Source organism: Symphalangus syndactylus, chromosome 15 (genome assembly GCF_028878055.3).
Source record: "Symphalangus syndactylus isolate Jambi chromosome 15, NHGRI_mSymSyn1-v2.1_pri, whole genome shotgun sequence".
NCBI lineage: Eukaryota > Metazoa > Chordata > Mammalia > Primates > Hylobatidae > Symphalangus > Symphalangus syndactylus.
This window is the reverse complement of record NC_072437.2, coordinates 12,495,731-12,508,617: the sequence shown is the minus strand read 5'-3', so window position 1 is coordinate 12,508,617 and position 12,887 is coordinate 12,495,731. Positions and strand designations below refer to the sequence as shown.

General features: G+C 36.6%; 1 protein-coding gene and 1 long non-coding RNA gene across 4 annotated transcripts in view; both read right to left on the bottom strand.

Moving 5' to 3' along the window:
- The window catches only part of NALF1 (NALCN channel auxiliary factor 1), a 713,496-nt gene that overhangs the window by 568,382 nt on the left and 132,227 nt on the right, over positions 1–12,887 (bottom strand). The gene's annotated exons all lie outside the window — the stretch shown is intronic.
- LOC134732597 (uncharacterized) overlaps positions 1,808–12,887 on the bottom strand; it is a 72,440-nt gene continuing 61,360 nt past the window's right edge. For both annotated transcript variants that reach the window (XR_010115901.1, XR_010115900.1), the window contains one exon: positions 1,808–2,797. This is a non-coding gene — a long non-coding RNA (uncharacterized lncRNA). The remainder of the gene's footprint in view (positions 2,798–12,887) is intronic.

The following is a 12,887-nucleotide window of genomic DNA, read 5'->3' as shown; positions in this document are numbered from 1 at the left end:
ATGACTATTACACAATTTAGAATTAGAAAATGTAGAATTTTCCATGTATTTATCAAAATTTTTCAAAACTGAAAAAATATCTTAAAAGCAATCTAGTTAGAATTCACATCCACATCTTAAATTCCTTGGGATATATCCTGATTAATTATTGGCTTCATTCATCACATTCAGTCAGTGGGTTGGGCCCCAAGAAGATGAGAAACTGAGCATGCGATTCCTGGGATACAAGTTTATGATCACTCAGTACCAGAATCCCTCGCTGCTTTTGTGGTTCCTGACTTTTCTAGATATCTTTTGCCCTGAGATTCCAATTTCTAGATGTGTTGGTGTGGTCTACACTCTAAAAACTCTGAGTTCTATTTTAAAAGTTTGACCTGGCTTGCATCATACACTTAAGACCTGGCAAGCTCAAAGATTGACTACCCAGTCTAAATTGTGTTCCTATAATTTTTTTATTTAACTTAATAGTCTTATCACCCAATTCATACACACAGACACATACAGTATACACACACATTTTTATTCAGTAATTATTTGCTGAATGAATGACAGCATGTGACATTTAAAGAGGGTTTTAAACCAAGTACAAAAGATTATCATACTGAACTTGGGGGCTAAAAGGAAAACAATAAAATAAGAAAAAGTCATCAGGAGGGAATATTGCAGGCCAGTGCATACTATATACTGAAACAGGAAGTGTTTGAGTCAACATATGACTGAGGGCAATAGGGCCCGATAAACTTTTTTAATGACCTCTTACAGCTCACATGCAAACAAAGTAGACTTGTGGAGAAAGAAGAAAATAAAAGGTCCAACTCAGGTTTAAGAAGGTTGGATAAATCACGGAGTGAAATTGTTGTCTAGTTTACAACTTTTATCTAATTTTTTCTAGTTAGATAAATTATTTCATCTTGTTTACCTAATTTTAACATGAGAAACTGTACAAAGAGCCCACATATTCTTATATATTGTTATATTTAACAATATTCTTTAATTTTTCATGCAAATATTTGACTTTTACATTGATAAAAGATATGTTCCAAGTTAAATTTTAAGCTAAATAATTTAAGTTAAAATAAGGGATTCATCTTTTCATAAGAGAAAGACAGTTGCAAATTAATTTGCAAAGACATAATACTGCTTACAAAGAACACACTCACAGAAAATTAAAGATGAAAATAGGGAGCTTGTTCCATTTTTTTTTTAACGAATAAACTGAAGACTATTTTTTTACCCCCAATTTTCAAACACTTCTGCATCAGTTGTTTTTCCCTTTTAAGATCTGTTTTTGTCAAGGTTTCAAATTTTGCTCTTTTTTAATTCTTCACTTTTATTGTTCCTAGTTTGAAATTCATGCCTGCTTCATAATGTTAACTCTATATTGCTCAAGTTTTACCTAATACAAAAAAAGATTTAAAAAGATATCACCTTCTAGAAGAAAAATACATAATCCTGATTTTTATCTTATTTCTTTTTAATGTTGTAAAACACCTTGATAAAACCCAGAATAGAATCGTTCATTTATGAAATGATTTTTCTCCTCAGTTTGTCTGCTTCAAGATTTTGACTGAAATGAAAAACAATGTAGACCACACTCATATTCCATCTCTCCCTCCCTCCCTCGCTTCCTTTTACTTTGTTCGTTTTCCAGACAGGGTCTCACTCTGTAGTCCAGGCTTGAGTACAGTGGCATGATCTCTGGTCACTGCAGCCTTGACCTCCCAGGCTCAAGCAATCCTCCCACCTCAGCCTCCTAAACAGCTGGGACTACAGACATGCATCACCATGCCCATCAAATTTTTGTGGGTATTTTATTTTATTTTATTTTATTTTATTTTATTTATTTTTTGCAGAGATGGAGTGTCACCATGTTGCCCAGTCTGGTCTCAAACTCCTGAGCCCAAATGATCCACCCACCTCGGCATCCCAAGCTCTGGGATTACAGGCATGAACCACCGTGCCCGGCGCAAACCTGTATTTTCTAGGAAGTCCCTTTCTAGCTCTATAAACAATGAATATAACTCAGAGGTTCGTTTCACTGGTACTTCTCATTCTAGCTTCCATGAACTCACTCTTAAGATGTTAACCAGAAATGGAAGCTAATAATTTATTGATAAATATATTGTGTTTGTCTTACTTCTGGATGAAAATAAGAATAAATATAATTGACTGCTGTTTCACATTTTAAAATTTTTAAAACAAACATTTCCTCAGCCTCATGATAATCAGATTTACTTTTGTATAAAATATAACTCACTTAATAACTTAAGACAAATCCTTCAAATTGCTTCCTCTATATTTCTCTCTTTAGAGAAATGTTTGTGTTTGGGATCAATTTTATAAACACATTAGTTTTGTGGACTACATTTTAACCTACTAAACTTTTGTTTTTAATTTCTAACTGCCCAGCAATTATAAGAATATCTATGATGTCTTGTAAATTGTGAGGGAAAAAATGTAATTTTTATTCTTGCCAAGATGGACAATTGCTAAGAGTAGAAAAAGTGAAGTAGGGCTAGGCGCAGTGGCTCGCGCCTGTAATCCCAACACTTCGGGAGACCAAGGCAGGCAGATCACCTGAAGTCAGGAGTTCGAGACCAACCTGGCCAACATACAGTGAAACCCCGTTTCTACTAAAAAATACAAAAATTACCTGGGCGCAGTGGCGCACGCCTGTAGTCCCAGCTACTTGGGAAGCTGAGGCAGAAGAATCGCTTGAACCAGGGAAGTGGAGGTTGCAGTGAGTCAAGATCACGCCACTGCACTCTAGCTTAGGTGACAGAGCAAGACTCTATCTCTAAAAGAAAAAAAAAAAAAGTGAACTGAACTGCCTTAATTCAACTCACTGACATACTGCAGCCCTAGCACGTGATTGTATTTGGTAGACAAAAAATAAAGCAGTGGATACACTTTTTGTTTAACCTGGTATGAGTGGCCATAAAATTCCAGACTACGAGGAAATTCAACGGTTTTGGTTTTGTAACTTTTTTTTCATATTGCTGAGTATCCCAGGAAAAACCCATTCAGGTGGGTGTTTCTTTGATTATAAAGACTTTGGTATTGAAGAAAGAGAAGTGACAACTGAGTAGACATTTTTCGCTTTCTGTGACCACCTGGTGGACCCATGCATCTACTAAGTGGGGTGGATGGCTGTGCTTGCATGTGGCCGCATCTCTGTCTCTCTCTCCCTATGACCTATTTCTCTGTCATCTAGGGCTTACTGCCAGTTACTCAGTCTTAGTGATAATTAATACAAAGACACAAAGATTGACAATTTTCATTTCATTCTATTAGTTTCTCTTCATCTTTATGCTTTTGATGCGCAAAAATGCAACTCTCTTATGTTTTTTATTTTACCAGTAGTGACAAGAGAAATGGGTCCTTTCATATTTACCAAATAAGTCAGCCAGAAACAAGATGAAGTGGGACTTACATTTCAGCATCTCTTCTCATTTTTCTTCTTAATCTGTGATGGAATATTTATGTCCTTGAAGCCAAGTAAATTATATTATGCTGTCTCACAAAACCAAATAAAAAAATCCTTTTATTTGAATAAACTGAGTTCACACTAGATACGTGACACTAAGGTGTTCAAATTCAACATGAAGCCATGTGATGTAAAGAAAGGCTCTTGTCCTCATTTTTAAAGTTTTGTGAAAGTACTGCCTCTTATATGTTTCTGGATCCTATGCTATGTAAAGGCAAATTCTTTTTTTTTTTTTTTTTGTGAAATGAAGTCTTGCTCTTTTGTATTTTTAGTAGAGACGGGGTTTCCCCATGTTGATCAGGCTGGTCTCGAACTCCTGACCTCATGATCTGCCCTCCTTGCCCTCCCAAAGTGCTGGGATTACAGGCGTGATCCTTTAATGATACAAGAGACTGCCCGTGGTAGTAAAGGATATGGCATATTTAAGGCACAGACTTGAGACCAATGTGTCTTTTGCTAAAAGAGAAGCCCAAGGCACAGCTTGCCATGACAAAAAAAGTGATAATACACATAAAGAAACAAACTAAAATAATCTTGTAAGAATGTCATCTGAAAACATTAAAATGAGTAAGATGCATTATTTCCTTATATCTATGTGACATTCTTTGAGTTATTCCCGAAAAGTCTCCAGGAAGAAATTCTGAGTGTGGTGGCACTTCTCATGAGAGTTCCATAAGCTGAGGATTTTCAGAACTTAGGAGCTGCTGTACACCCCTCTAGGACCTGCATCGCATCATACCCCATACTCTGTGGACAATAAGGAAAGATAAAAGGCTTCCTTGAGTCCTGCAGTGGGTCTCTACTACAGTCCTTGCTTTTGGCACCAGTTCCTGTAATTTCATCAGCTTCTAAACCTGAAGAAAACCTAGGCAATGCCATTTAGGACATAGGCATGGGCAAAGACTTCATGACTGTAACACCAAAAGCAATTGCAACAAAAGTCAAAATTGACAAATGAAATCTAATTAAACTAAAGAGCTTCTGCACGGCAAAAGAAACTATCATCAGAGTGAACAGGCAACCTACAGAATTGGAGAAAATTTTTGCAATCTACCCATCTGACAAAGGGCTAATATGCAGAATCTATGAGGAACTTAAACAAATTTACAAGAAAAAAACAAACAACTGTATCCAAAAGTGGGCAAAGGATATGAAAAGACACTTCTCAAAAGAAGACATTTATGTGGCCAACAAACATATGAAAAGACAAAAAGCTCATCATCACTCGTCATTAGAGAAATAAGAATCAAAACCACAATGAGATACCATCTCATGCCAGTTAGAATGGTGATCATTAAAAAGTCAGGAAACAACAGATGCTGGAGAGCATGTGGAGAAATAGAAACGCTTTTACACTGCTGGTGGGAGTGTAAATTAGTTCCACCATTGTGGAATACAGTGTGGCGATTCCTCAAGGATCTAAAACCAGAAATACCATTTGACCCAGCAATCCCATTACTGGGTATATACCCAAAGGATTATAAATCATTCTATAAAGACACATGCCCATGTATGTTTACTGCAGCACTATTTACAATAGCAAATACTTGGAACCAACCCAAATCTCCATCAATGATAGACTGGATAAAGAAAATGTGGCACATATACACCATGGAATATTACGCAGCAGTAAAAAAGAATGAGTTCATGTCCTTTGCAGGCATATGGATGAAGCTGGAAACCATCATTCTCAGCAAACTAACACAGGAACGGAAAACCAAACACCACATTTTCTCACTCATACGTGGAGTTGAACAATGAGAACATGTGGACACAGGGAGGGAAACACCACACACCGGGGTCTGTCAGGGGGTTAGGGGAAAGGGGAGGGACAGCATTAGGACAAATACCTAATGCACGCGGGGCTTAAAACCTGGATGACAGGTTGATGGGTGCAGCAAACCACCATGGCACATGTGTACCTATGTAACAAACCTGAACGTTCTGCACATGTATCCCAGAACTTAAAGTAAAATAAATAAATAAATAAATAAATAAATAAATAAATAAAAAAGAAAAAGAATCCAGCCTTGAGGAGATGGCAGAAGAGATTTTCCTCTTTGAACTGTACAAGCTGGTTTGAAATGGAGAAAATGCTCTCTTCATCAGAGGCTGGCATAGCTGAGATGTCAAGTTCGAGGGCAAGATAAAGGCTCATGGCCAATAAGTCAAAAAGACATCTGCTGAACTAGCTACAACAAGAAAGAAAGATAAAGCCATGCAATTCTTGGAAGACATTTTGACTTTCTTGAGACTAAGAAGTTGCCCATATTTGATGTATTTGTTCATCATAGCATAGAACGGCAATTTAAATAACTTTTTAGGGGATGAAGCAAATAGCCTTTGAGGAGAAAGCATTCACTCTATGGACCACCAACTACACACTGAGTTTGATCAAGTTGGCAAACTACAGCTCCATGTCTGAATGCATCTATTTTTGTACAGCAATAATCTAGGAATATTTTTTATTTAAAAAATGTATAAAAATATACTTATAAACAAACATAAAGAAGAATATGTGAAACAAGCAAAACAATGTCTGCAAAATCTAAAACATTTACCATCTGACAATTTACAGAAAAAGTGCCAATTACTGACCTAATACAAAATTTGGCCTATTAAAAGTCTCCTTTTCTGCTTCCTCCTTTAGCTCTAAAATCTGTAAGAGGATGCTGTTCTTTGTTGTGACACTGCAGAGTGCCACCGAAAAAAAATAATAAATGTGGAAATGTAATGTATAAAGTTGCTATTAAAATGTTAGGTATTGATGCTTTTTTTTTTTTTTTTTTTTTTTTTTTGAGACAGAGTCTTGCTCCGTCACCCAGGCTGGAATGCAGTGGCGCGATCTCAGCTCACCGCAACCTCCACCTCCCAGGTTCAAGCGATTCTCCTGCCTCGGCCTCCTGAGTAGCTGAGATTACAGGTGCCCACCACTACGCCCAGCTAATTTTTTTGTATTTTTAGTAGAAACAGGGTTTCACCATGTTGGTCAGGCTGATCTCAAACTCCTGACCTCAGGTAATCCACCTGCCTCAGCCTCCCAAAGTGCTGGGATTACAGGCATGAGCCACCGCTCCCGACCCTTTGATGCATTTTTAATTTAAAAAATAGTCCTGAATGAATGTAACTAACTCGGACGGTGTAGCTGCCGTGGCCACATACAGTTAGTTATTTACTAGATGGACCTTGATAGATATATGCCTAGAAGAAATGACTTGGTCTGCCAAAAATATTTATTGAGTGTCTCCTCTATGCAATGTAGTAAAAAATATTACATATTCTAGATCTATAGAACTCTTGGCCAATATAATAAAAGTCACTTCTGCTGATTATCAATAACATAATCTATCTTTACAACATCTCTTCTCTAAGTCTGCTATGAAATTTGCTACAGGGAAGATCAAAGATCTGTCTGTACCAAGAAAAATGAAAGGGCATATCTACAAAATAGGTTTCTAAATACAGAACCACTGTCAAGAATCATTATATTATTTGTATTATTGCTACTTTGCTCTAAATAAAGTGATTTCTTTTCCCAGAATTATTGAAAATATTGCATATACATGAATGCATTTCCCACACTTTGCATATCACAGTGGGATTCAGGCTCAATCAATACTCTCCTGTCTAACAACCTAGTCTTATCCTCTGTAATACAAAAATTATACAGGACTCTGCTTCCCAAATTGGTTTCCATTTTTCTGGTGACTGACATGAGTGGCTTAATTAAAAACAATATCTAAGCACAATGTAAATTAAACTTGAGACTTTAATTTAATATAATGCTTTCCCTGTACTTCTGTGTTCATTGATTTAATTTATTGGCTGGAATTGAAATGAGTCTCTAATATTTCCTAATGTTCCAACCTAATACTTGCTTTTCTAAGAAGACATTCAGTATTGCGTTGTATTCAGCTATGATAGCTCAGAAACAATTTTTACATCACATGGAAGTCATTTTCTATGTACTTTTCCATAAAAAAAGTCACACTTCTTTAATGTCTTGGGGGTACCTGTTATGACTGCATGAACTTAGGCAACCATCTCCAAATCAATCACCACCAATTACCTTTTATTATAATTGAATAAATGAGTAACACAGTCTCGAATAAGTGCTAGTGATACTTCAGGAACGATGCAACATATTTCTGTCTGACAGCATATGCCGAAATCCCTGACTTGAGTCTGTATCCCATTAAAGACAACATAGCATATCAGCACTGAAAATTACCCCTAGGTTTTCAGCTCAGACAAGGGATAAAGTGCTCAGCATTACACTCCATCTGGGTGCTACGGGAATGTCGATCTCCGAGAGAGATTTGCCTGCCGAAGATGTTGAGTGAGCATGAAAGCTGTTCAGACAGTATAAATTACAGGAATGGGGATTGTTAGAGCATTAGAGCATTATGCAATGTTGTTTTCGCTGTGGTCTTTCTTAGGCAGCTAGTATGCTGATTAGCTTTCCAGAAAACAAGATGTGGAAGGAATCTTTGCACAAAAGTGTGGAAAGCATCTCGTATCTTCACAAAGAGATGATTAAAATGGTATCTTTTTGTACTAAAAGGAAATTTCACTTCAAGTTAACATGGCAAAAATATCATTTTTTACTCTCAACAGTAGCCTTTTCATATATGTTCATTCACAATAAAACATTATACTTTGGGGTAATAACTGAGGAAAATGTACTTGAGAATCCACAATTAATTACTTTTTAACTTTTATTTTAGGTTCAGGAGTACATGTGCAGGTTTGTTATATAGGTAAACTTGTATCAGAGGGGTTTGTTGTACAGACTATTTTGTCACCCACTATTAAGTCTAGTACCCAATAGTTATTATTTTCTGTTCCTCTCCCTCCCATGCACCCCCAACACTCAAGTAGGTCCCACTGTGTGTTATTCCCCTCTATGTGTCCATGTGTTCTCATCACTTATCTCCCACTTATAAGTGAGAACAGGCAGTATTTGTTTTTCTATTCCTGCGTTAGCTTGCTAATGATGACGGCCTCCAGCTTCATCCCTGTTCCTGCAAAGGACATGATCTCATTCTTTTTTATGACTGCATAGTATTCCATGGTGTATATGTACAACACTTTCTTTATCCAGCCTGGCATTGATGGTCATTTAGGTTGATCTCATGTCTTTGCTATTGGATAATCCACACATTAATTTATGCTACAGTAAATTTTAAAAATTCTTTAAAATCTTTCTCTGCTGCTTCCTTTGTCCTACAGAATTCTCCATAGAGCTATTCTAGATTTAGAACTGTAGGAATTTGTATGATGAAAAACAAGCAAAAAAAAAAAAAGTGGGATTAAAAATTGTTGGGGCCCTGCTGTTCTAAACTGACTTAGTCATGTAGGTTATTAACTTCTCACATATTATCACCCTCATTTCTAGGAATCTTTGACTCTCTCTCAGCCCCCTAAGCAGCAGCTTTGCTTATTCTTTTTCATGAAATTTCTCTACATTGCATTCACTTGAATCTTAATACTTACTATATACACTATGTATAATATATACTGTACACTACATGCATCCTCTATATACTATATACCACATATATGCTGCACTCTATAATATGAATACATATATATAAAACAGTATACTCATGGTATCTATTACCTATACATACACATATATGGTTTGCACTCATTTCAGTTCCATTTGACTTGATGTCTACATGGTGTACAAGTGTACACAGTGGGTTTTCATTTGCTGGAAGTGCAACATGAGAACATGAAAAAATGCATTAGCTACTTAAAGCCAAACTGTCTAGTCTAAGAATAGCCATGCTGTCCTGGACTTAGAGGTGGCAGTACCTATGTCCTTCTCTCTATGCAAGCCCTAAGGCAGTTTTCCCATGGCTGTTGAGTATTTCTCATTTCCTCAGAAGTCGTATGGATAACCACATCGTTATTCACCCACATATCTAGGGCATATGTGTCATGAAAGTGCAAGCAGCTTCTCTTAGGTATTATACAGGACTAGAGAAGACAGGTGAATCTGTGAATCTCATAGTGAGATTTGTAGGTTTCTCTTATATTTTACCTACCTTCATTGCTATGATAGATAAGCATGCAGAGTAACATAAACCTATTGCAGAGTACACACAGACATATAATATATGCAACAGGTCCTAATCATTGAATCTATGCTTCATTTTTCACTCTTCATCCATAAAGACACCTATGGACAAACTTGTGTATAGCCCACCCATCTGGTAAAAAGAAACTTGACTTTTTTAAGTTAATGATTTTAAGAAAGTTCAGAAAAAGGTAAGGGGTTTGGGGTGAGGGCACCATTGTGGGTAAACATATTGTGCTAATTTCATGGATTAATATAAAGAATGTATGAAATAAATCGGCACCCTGGAAAAGAAGGGATACTTGGATTAAAAGAATCTTCACTCAAATCCTGTAAATATATTGGACATTTCTTTAGGTTAGTAAGTTATTCTAGTAGGATTAAAAAAAGTGCCACTAGCACTAATCCATTATTAGCATTTTAGCATTTATGCCTTATGCCAACTTAAACTGTCTAGTCTGAGCCTAGCAACCTAGGGAGAAGTGAGAGGCTCCAGCAGTGACAGCAGCACATTGCAAAAGCACTTTCTTTTTCTTGTCCTAAACAGACCCCACCTATTTCTTCTCTGGACACTCCAGAATCACCACTATCAAGAGAGTAAATTCACACTGTAACAATTGTGAGGGCCCCTGTGTATTCAGAATGGCTTAAATCTTAGTTTTCTTCTTTTTGAATTTCTATAGGCAGTGACAGAATTTTGGCCATATGGAAGATTTCAACAGCTTACAACAGTAGTTTTTAATCTAGATGTATCTTTAAAAAACAAAATTATACAAATAGTCAAAGAGAGTAATACATCATATATCTATTACAGTTCTCTAAAAATTGAGGCATTTATTAGTATTAGTGTAAAATAAGGAAGTAATTTTTATTCATTTCTAATCTACATAATGAAAATAAACCAATGACAGAAATAACTAGTAGGAATATCTCATGGCATTAAAAGCCACTAGGGTCATTAATGAATCTTAATTTATTTAGATGTCTTTAGATATCATGTGATAGCAAAAATTGTTGCTAGGACACAACTTATATCTATTTCCTGGAAGAGGAAAGCATAAGAACAGAAGAGATACTCATGCATTGCTTAAGAAGGAGGATACGAACTGGGAAATGAAACATTTTGTCATTGTGTAAACATCATACAATTTACTTACACGAACCTAGATGGTACAGCCTACTACATAGCTAGGCGATGTAGTATAGCCTGTTGCAAACCTGTACAGTATGCTACTGTACTGAATATGGTAGGCAACGGTAAAACAGTGGTAAGTATTTGTGTATAGAAACTTATCTAAACATAGAAAAAGTAATGTGTTGCACGATGGTGTTATGACGGCTATGATGTCACCAAGAATAGGAATTTTTAGCTCAGCTCCATTATAATCTTATGGGCACATCACTGTATATGCAGACTGTTCCTGATCAAAATGTCATGGGGGGGGGCACATGACCGTCTATGATAATGAATCTGGTCTTGCCACCACATCACTTAATTATGCACCTCATGTGGTATCAGCCGGTATTAGCCAATGAATTCTACAATGTAAATTTGGGAAAGGTCATCACTAGGGATCATCTGCAATGCTGCACTGAGGCAAGAGAAAATTTATGGGTATTTTTCCTTTAAAAAAAAAAAACCTCAATGGAATTAAGGAAAGAACCCAGAGTTAGATGCAGAGTCATGAAAATATATTTACTTTCCTCCTGCAATACCAAGAGTCTTTTATAAATAAGTCCTCCTAAGAGTTATTATTTTTAAAGCCATGGTACATAGTAAAATCTGTGGCATAATGGAAACAAGTTTTGTCTCTAGGAAGATGCATTTTCAAATCCCCGTTCTTTCTGATAATAGATGGGTGACTTGAATAAGACGTTTATGTCTTTGAGCCTCGGTTTGCTCATTCATAAACTACAGATAATGCTTATTTCATGTGAATATTGTGAAGATGAAATAAGATAGCACACATAATGGGCTCCCATTAATAAGGATGATGATGAGAACTACCATTGACAGTATACGCACCATATACTAAGAATTTGTATGAGTAAAATTGTATTAGATACCCCAAATGAGTTCTCTTTTGCTCTCCTTTCTCCACTGTACTCCAGCCCAATGTTCAGACATTGCTATGAATCCCCTTCTATATGTGGAAGTAAATTGGTGGCTAACCAGTGAAATAAACTCCACTTAGGAATGTATGGGATCAAAGACTACTGCTCTTGGGAGGAAAAAAATAGAGCTGCAGATTGGAGAGCCGGCCTTCCCACCAAGAATACAATATTCCACCAGGAAGCCTCGTGGGCTGAGAGCCCGGAAACACTAAAGACTTGATCTAAATCCAATTGCATGGGCCTGTGGTGAAAAATAGTAACCCAGACCACACAGTCACTTCAGAGTCCCAGGAAAGAGGACTGTGATAATAAATTTCTGTTTTGTTAAGTTGTACTCCACATATGACAACCAAACCTGGGTAGTAAAGGCATCCTGAAGCCAACAGCCTCTGTGACAGACTAAATGATGAGTATTTCCAAATTCCAGGTGATCAGGAATATAACATGGTTGGATGAATAAAATAATTAATTTGCAGAGAATGGCCAAATGTTTTCAGCCAGGATTTGACTTTTGGCAGCTTGCCTGTTTCGGCTGGCTTTAGAATGCTGACTAGCTCTCTTTATCCAGGAAGGTACTATAACATCAGAAAAAACTCACCTGTAAATTCCCCCATCTGTGCACACATATGTTTAATTTCTCTTTTCTCTGAGATTAAGTTGGAAGAGGTGTTAAGTGGCAAGAAGTAAACAGAAATGTGATATCTGTACCACTCCAAAACAGACCCCTTAAGGAGCCATGATCAGAAAAGAAGCTTTTGGACTGAAATACCCAATCGCTTTAGTAAAAACAGTAAATATTGTACAAATAGCTGCAGTCTTATAGATTTGAATTTACATTATTAACAGATAAAGGTAGTTGCCTCTATTTTGGCATCCCTTTACCCACCAACTCTTCTTAGTGTAGGGGTAATGGGGAAATACCGCAAGCCTTGGCCTGCAAATTACATCATCACAGCTAATAAGATACTTAAGGCAGTCTTACCAAAGAATGAGAATTGTGCATTTTTGAGCTTCTAACTTTTTTTAGTAACTTTTCTCTGCTCTGAGTTATATACTTCTCTTATGGCATTTGCCTCATTTTATCTTGTCTGACGTTATTTTATGTTGATTTTATATTCCTTGCTAGACTATAAAGACTTTGAGGCTGAAACAGTAGACATGTGCTGACTGGATCAAAGTTATGATGTGACTTACAGCCCA